This window comes from Pantherophis guttatus, chromosome 2 (genome assembly GCF_059756535.1).
Source record: "Pantherophis guttatus breed Tessera chromosome 2, ASM5975653v1, whole genome shotgun sequence".
NCBI classification, from domain to species: domain Eukaryota; kingdom Metazoa; phylum Chordata; class Lepidosauria; order Squamata; family Colubridae; genus Pantherophis; species Pantherophis guttatus.
Window position 1 is genome coordinate 267428267 of NC_142064.1, and position 7767 is coordinate 267436033.

The 7767-nt window shown below is 45.4% G+C and overlaps 2 non-coding genes across 2 annotated transcripts; both read left to right on the forward strand.

The window, feature by feature from the left end:
- Nucleotides 1–1678: 1678 nt before the first annotated feature.
- TRNAF-GAA (transfer RNA phenylalanine (anticodon GAA)) lies at nt 1679–1751 on the forward strand. The gene has a single exon. It is a non-coding gene; the product is annotated as a tRNA-Phe (tRNA).
- A 1206-nt stretch (nt 1752–2957) lies between these two features.
- TRNAF-GAA (transfer RNA phenylalanine (anticodon GAA)) lies at nt 2958–3030 on the forward strand. Its single transcript has one exon. It is a non-coding gene; the product is annotated as a tRNA-Phe (tRNA).
- The last annotated feature ends 4737 nt before the right edge of the window (nt 3031–7767 follow it).

Sequence of the window (7767 nt, forward strand, 5' to 3'; positions counted from 1 at the left end):
ACACTGATCAGCTGTAGGGCGGCCCTTTGAAGCCCCACGGCAAGAGTTTAAACAGTTTTTTTCCCTCTAGTCATCAGCTGGGACTCAGGAGGCAGCAATAGATTGGGGGTGGGACCAAATAAAAGGTAAGAATAACATGGGTGGGAGGGCGGGGAGGGGAGAACCGGTTCGGTGATGTTATATCGTCACCGCTACCGGCTCAGCCGAACCGGACTGAACCAGGAGGAACCCACCGCTGCACGGCGGAAAGCACGGAGATCAGGGATGACGTGGGATGGGGCAGGTGTCAGAACCTCAGAACTGGGATCCCTAAAAGACCAGTTGAAAGTAGAGGGCTGTCTGTACTTTGACCAGAAATATTTTGCCTGCGCTGGTTATTGCTTTCACGTGAACATGCAAAGCAGAGGTGGTATTCAGCAGGTTCTGACCAGTTCTGGAGAACTGGTAGCAGAACTTTTGAGTAGTTCGGAGAACCGGTAAATACCACCTCTGACTGGCTCCACCCCCATCTATTCTCTGCCTCCCGAGTCCCAGCTGATCAGGAGGAAATGGGGATTTTGCAGTAACCTTCCCCTGGAGTGGGGAGGGAATGGAGATTTTACAGTATCCTTCCCCTGCCACACCCACCAAGCCATGCTACGCCCACAGAATCGGTAGTAAAAAAAATTGAATCCCACCACTGATGCAAACGATTTGCTATTCACAACCAGGTAGAGACACTTAAAGCAGGTCACTAACCAAAATGGAAATCCCTTTTGGGGATGGGTTTCTGGGCTGCTGAGCTGGACAGAGCTCTTTGGAAAATCAAATTCTCACTGTTTTCCTAACAGTTTTCCTAATAGTGAGAGCAATAAACCATTGGAACGGCTTCAGTGGTGGGTTGCTCCTGATTCGCACCGGTTCGCAAGAACCGGTAGTAAAAATTTGTAGTAGTTCCGAGAACCGGTAATAACATTGGCTGGCCATGCCCCCGAACCAATTCCCGGCCTGGTTGCCGCTCGCTTACCCCGCCCACCTCATCAGAGGGTTTTTAAAAAAAACTTCTAAAAGCATTTTTTCTACAACCTCTTCGGCCGAAAAAATGCTTTTAAAAGTAAAAAAAAAAGCCTCTGATGATCCCGTGGCTCAGCTGGGAACGTCAGAGGCTTTTCAAAGCATTTTTTCTACAACCTCTTTGGCCGAAGAGGTGGTTAAAAAAAATGCTTTGAAAAACCTCTGACGATCCCAGCTGAGTTGCCTGATCGGCAGAGGCTTTTCAAAGCATTTTTTTCTGCAACCTCTTAAGGCTGTAGAAAAAATGCTTTTAAAAGTAAAAAAAAAAAAAAAAAGTTGGCCATGCCCACCCAGTCACATTACCCCTGCCAAGCCACGCCCACAAAATAAGCCACGCCCACAGAACCCGGTAGTAAAAAAACTTAGAACCCACCCCTGAATAGTTTGCCTTCAGGGGTTGTGGGTGCTTCATCACTGGAGGCTTTTTTAAGATGGGACTGGACAGCCAACCTGTCTGAAATGGCATGGGGGTTCCCTGCTTGAGCCGGGGGTGAACTAGAAGACCTCCAAGGTCCCTTCCAGCTCTATTCTGATGGATTGACTGAACAAGAATGAATTTTGTGCTGCTATTTTCAAAGTTGGATGATGCCACTTTAACATGGACTACAAACATTTTTAGAGGGCAGCCAAAGTAGCTCACTTGGGAGAGCGTTAGACTGAAGATCTAAAGGTGCCTGGTTCAATCTCGGGCTTTGGCAAAGCTTGTGAGTACTGTGTGTTTTTAACAGTCAGTTCTCAGACCTCAGATTTATTTAACTACAAAGGGTTTGTCGTGTTTGGAAGCCCAGTCAGAACACAATCAGGTAGAGACACTTAAAGTAGGTCACTAACCAAAACAGAAACCTCTTTTGGTGGTGGCTTTCTGGGCTGCTGTGCTGGTCAGAGCTCTTTGGAAAGCCAAACTTTTACTGAACAGGAGTGAATTTTGTGCTGCTACTTTCGAAGTTGGATGATGCTACTTTATTTTTTATTTATTTTTTTTAATTTTTTTTTAAAATACAGTTTTATTGATTTTTTTTTTTTACACAAATAAAATATAGTAACAATTCTGCTTAACATCGGATTCACAGTGTTTATACATATATACATGAATAAGTGTCTGGTGTCATTTGTACTATACATTTCTAATTAATTTCTGCACCTTTTGTTCCTTCCTTAATTCTATCATTTATCCATTCGTACCATCTTCCCCACACAGTATCATAATCAGAATTTTCATCGTCATTTATCTCGTGAGTTAATTTACTTATCTCTGCACACTCTAATATTTTGTTAATTATAAGGTCATCTGGTGGTAGGTCTTTCTTTTTCCAGTATTGAGCGTATGCTAGTCTGGCAGCTGTAGTTATGTGTATTAGGAGGTGGACCTTTTCCTTTCCATACCCTTTCTTTACCATTCCCAGGAGAAATATTTCTGGATTCAAATCAATTTCTTCTTTAAGTATGTCTTTCAACCATCTCCGAATTTTGCTCCAGTACCTTTTTGCTTCGGGGCATGTCCACCACGTATGAAAGAAGGTGCCATGACCATGGCCACATTTCCAACAATTTGGCTGTGCATTGGGGAACATCTTTGCTAGTCTTGCAGGTGCTAAATGCCACCTATGAAGCATTTTGTAGTGATTTTCCTTATATGTGGCTGCTCTAGTTAATTTATAATTTTTATTCCAGGCTTCTTCCCATTCATTAAAATTCAAACTGTGTCCAATATTTCTCTCCCATGCTCTCAATTGGTTTCTAATTATATCCTCATCTCTGTCTTCATCTAATAAATAATTATACAGCTTGGCCAACGCTTTTTTCCCTGGTCCCATCAAAATTTTGTCTAATCCATTATATCCTAATTCTACTTTTGAAGTTGGATGATGCTACTTTAACATGGGCTACAAACATTTTAGAGGGTAGCCAAAGTAGCTCAGTTGGGAGAGCGTTAGACTGAAGATCTAAAGGTCCCTGGTTCAATCCCGGGCTTTGGCAAAGCTTGTGAGTAGCGCACATTTTTAACAGTCTGTTATCAGACTTCCCATTTTGATCCTCCAGGACTACAAGCTCAAGCCCAGGGGTCCCCAACCTCTGGGCCATGACCCACTGGTGGGCTGGGAGGTGTTTGCAACCAGGCCACGGAAACGGTGGGTGAGCCCATATGTATGGGTGCACATCACTGTGTTTGCCAGCCGCTCGTGTAGAATCATACCCCCTCTCCACCCCTCCACCACTTGTCTGCAAGGCTAGAAAGATTGGAGAGCTCTGCTCTAGCCAAAGGAAACTTGTCTTCACAGGATGGGTATTCTCACACTGTGTTGAAAACCTGGCTAGATTTAAATTTAAAGATGGGGATTGCACATTTTGGAGGTTGTGCATGCAAAGCCAGATTCCTGCTCTTCCTGGAGGGGTCTCAATTGTGGTCATACGTTGAGGACCACCTGTGTAGAGTTGGAACCGACGGTTAAGGACTCACTTTTGTTATACCAGTATGTCAGAAACCCGACAGACGAATCATACCAAGCATTTATAACAGTACAAGAGCCTTGGTGGCGCAGCAGACTAAAGCACTGTTAAGTAGCACCAGCTGCCTGCAATTACTACAAGTTCAAATATCACCAGGCTCAAGGTTGACTCAGCCTTCCATCCTTTCGAGGTAGGTAAAATGAGGACCCGGTTTGTGGGGGCAATAAGCTGACTTTGTATAAAAAAGAACATCGCTTAGGGGGGCCCGAAAGCCCTACTAAGCAGGTATATACAAAAGTATGAAGGCTATTGCTTAATGCATTATAAGCCGCCCTGAGTCTCCGGAGAAGGGCGGCATATAAATCGAACCAATAAATACATACATACATACATACATACATAAATACATAAATAAATAAATACATACAGATAGTCCTCGACTTATGACTGGTCACTTAGTGACATTACAAAGTTATCACATACACACACACAACCTATTTATAACTCAGTTTCAAAGTAGAACATAAAGCACGGAAGATAGGATAATAGGACTGGAAGGGATTTTGGAGGTCTTTTAGTCCAACCCTTTGCTCAAGCAGGAGACCATATAACAGAGATGGTGAACCTTCTAGGCACAGAGTGCCCAAACTGGAAGGCGAGCATGCCAGAGCACCGGAAATTCGACAACCAGCTGGCCGGCATGCATGCACATGTCAGAAACCTGATGACCAGCTGGCTGAGCTGTGGCAACGGTGCGCGTGCCCACAGAGAGGGCTCTGCGTGCCATGTCTGGCATGCGTGCCATAGGTTTGCCATCATAGCCCTATACCATTCTGGACAAATGGCTGCCCAGTCTCTTCTTAAAGAGGGATGGAGCACTAGTAACTTCTGGAGGCAAGCCACTTCACTGAATAATTGTTCTCACAATCAGAAAATTTCTCCTTTCTTCTTAGTTGAATCTCTAATAAGTCTCCATCCATTACTTCTTGTCCTGCCTTCAGGTTCTTTGGAGAATAGGTTGACTCTCTCATCTCTGTGAAAGCGTCTCAGATATTGGAAGCAGAGGTGGGTTTCAGCAGGTTCTGACAAGTTCTAGAGAACCGGTAGCGGAAATAGAGCCTGGATAGCTCAACAGACAGAGCACTGTAATTTAACACCAGCTGTCTGCAATTAAAGTAAGATCGAATTTCGCCAGGCTCAAGGCTGACTCAGTCTTCCATCCTTTCTAAGGTAGGTAAATTGAGGACCCAGTTTGTGGGGGCAATAAGCTGACTTTGTATAAATATACAAAAGTATGAGGGCTATTGCTTAACACACTGTAAGCCACCCTGAGTCTCCGGAGAAGGGCGGCATATAAATCAAATTTTAAAAGTAATAATTTTTTTTTGAGTAGTTCGGAGAACCGGTAGTAAAAATTTTGACTGGCCCCACCCCCATCTATTCTCTCCCTCCCAAGTCCCAGCTGATCGAGAGGAAATGGGGATTTTGCAGTAACCTTCCCCTGCCACGCCCACTAAGCCATGCCACGCCACACCCACCAAGCCACACCCACAGAACCAGTAGTAAAAAATTTTGAAACCCACCCCTGATTGGAAGGCTGCTATTATGTCACCTTCTCTTCGTTAGAGTAAACACATCCATTCCCTCAATTATTTCTTTTATAACTGCTGCAGCACCTCCACCGTTACTTATTCACAGAGATGCTGCAACATGACCACTCCTTACTTATTTCCCTCCCCACATCCTTCTCCATTGGGTCTCCAAAGGTACTGGGCCTGCTTCCTGCTCCACTGGGTCCCACAGGCTCTTTCTCACTCCCATCACCGATCCCTCACTTTCCTTTTACTGCAGAGGTTCCTTCTGGCAGTTCCACAGATCGCAGCTTGTTCTTCTTCCACAATACCTTTCTTTCTAGTCTGGACAGCTAGAAGCTGCAGGGATAGCAAAGATAGGATAACTTTCTCCCAGCTTCGTTTTCCTCCTTTTAGCTTCTAGCCTCCCAGGTTAGAAAATGAGCCTTAAAGCTGTGAGGGAGGACACGAAGTTGGGGCAAAGCTCACCCACCTGTGGTAACGGAACCATTGTTAAATGAACAGTCATAAGTCAAGGACTACCTGTAAAATTACTACCTGTAAAATGAGGACCCAGTTTGTGGGGAACAATAAGCTGACTTTGTATAAATATACAAAAGCATGAAGGCTATTGCTTAACGCATTGTAAGCCGCCCTGAGTTTCCGGAGAAGGACGGCATATAAATCAAAATTAAAAAAAAAAAAATTAACACTCCACAAAAAGAGTGTTAAGAGATTTAAATTTAGTAGCTGGAGCATTGGGGTTGTGCATTGATCCAGAACACACAGTTGTGGTTGATTGGTTGAAGAGTGCTGGCTCCTAGGTGAGGCAATCGGCACTGTGATTGGTTGCTTGCTGTGGGCGTGAAGGGGAAGTTTCCCTTCCCCCACACCTATTTCTTCTATGCCCTGTGTGCTCTAAGATTTACCTCACAGTGTTCCTGCTGTGTTGATTTCCCTGATGATGCTCCTGTTTTCCTGACTGTCTAGTTTGCTGTATATATAAACAGGGGTGGGCTCCTGGGGGTTCGCAGGGGTTTGGGAGAACCTCTAGATAAGTTTCTGTGCAGTTCGGAGAAACCCCAGATCCCACTCCCGCCCACCCCGCCCCTCCCAGAAGTCCCCATGCAGCCTGTTTTGGATGCAGGTAAGTGCAGGGCACATGCGGAGGCTCGGGTGCAAAAAACGGGCCTACTGGAAGTTCGGGAGGGCCTCCAAAGCCTGGGGAGGTCGTTTTCGTCCTCCCGGAGGCTCGAGAAAAGCCTCCGGAGCGCAGGTCATAAGTAGAAAATGAGATCGGTAATAGGAAAGCTGAGAAGAAGAATATTAATACAGTCTTAGTAAATAGTTTGACAGTGTTGTGGGAATTACTTGTTTAGCAGAGTGATGGCATGGGGGTGGGGAACTGTCCTTGTGTCTAGTTGTTCTGGTGTGCAGTGCCCTATAGCGTCGTTTTGAGGGTAGAAGTTGAAACAATTTATGTCCAGGATGTGAGGAGTCTGTAGATATTTTCACAGCCCTCTTTTTGATTCGTGCAGTATACAGGTCCTCAATGGATTAGATCACAAAATCATAAAAATGTATCTCCGTGTTCCATGGACCTCCCCGGGGAAGTGCAAACAATAAAGCATATTTTTGCAGTGCAAAAACTCTCTCCCTTTTCTACACACAGCACAACATAAGAGATGGAACTCGTCGTGCAATGCCAGGATGAAAACTCCAGATTCAAAAAGCGCCTCTGTCAGGTTCACCCAGAAAATGAAGCGCTTGAGATCAAGTTCAGAAACAGCAAACAGGGCCTACTTCAAGGCTTTCGGCCAGTGCATTACAAGAAGCTGCCACATTTTTACCAACAAATTTTAAAAAAATTTTTTTTAAAAGCCTTCAGAGCAGCAGCAGCAGCCAGCCAAAGAGCCACTTTTTCCCCCTTTTCCATGGAGACCAGAACAAAACAAAAAAACTCTACCTTGGCCTAGAAGAGGATGGTTTCGATCCATCGACCTCTGGGTTATGGGCCCAGCACGCTTCCGCTGCGCCACTCTGCTGGACTGAAAGCAGGAGGCTGAGGGGAGGAGAATAGGCTGTTGTGATTTGTCAGCCTGTTTCTGTTCTCGCAAAGGCCAGCTGCAGGCATAATAATGATGCTTGCTGAGCAGAAACATTTCAGTTCCAGCTTGTGACGGAAGGAGAGTGCCAAGCTGTGTACCTTTACACAGACCAGGGGTGAAATCCAGCAGGTTCTGACAGGTTTTGGAGAACCGGGAGCAGAAATTTTGGGTAATTCGGAGAACCGGTAGCGGAAATTGTGGGTAGTTCAGAGAACCGGCAAATATCACCTCTGGCTGGCCCCAGAGTGGGGTGGGAATGGAGATTTTGCAATATCCTTCCCCCACCTTATGCCACCAGGCTTGAAATCTTGGGATTAGACAATTTAGAACTACGCCGCCTTCGGTCTGACCTAAGCATAGTACACAAAATTATCTGCTACAATGTCCTACCCAGTGGTGGGTTTCAATTTTTTTTATTACCGGTTCTGTGGGCATGGCTTGGTGGGCGTGGCTTGGTTGGTGTGGCAGAGGAAGGATAATGTAAAATCTCCATTCCCTCTGCACTCCAGGGGAAGGTTACTGCAAAATTCCCATTCCCTCCCAATCAGCTGGGACTTGGGAGGCAGAGAATAGATGAGGGTGGGGCC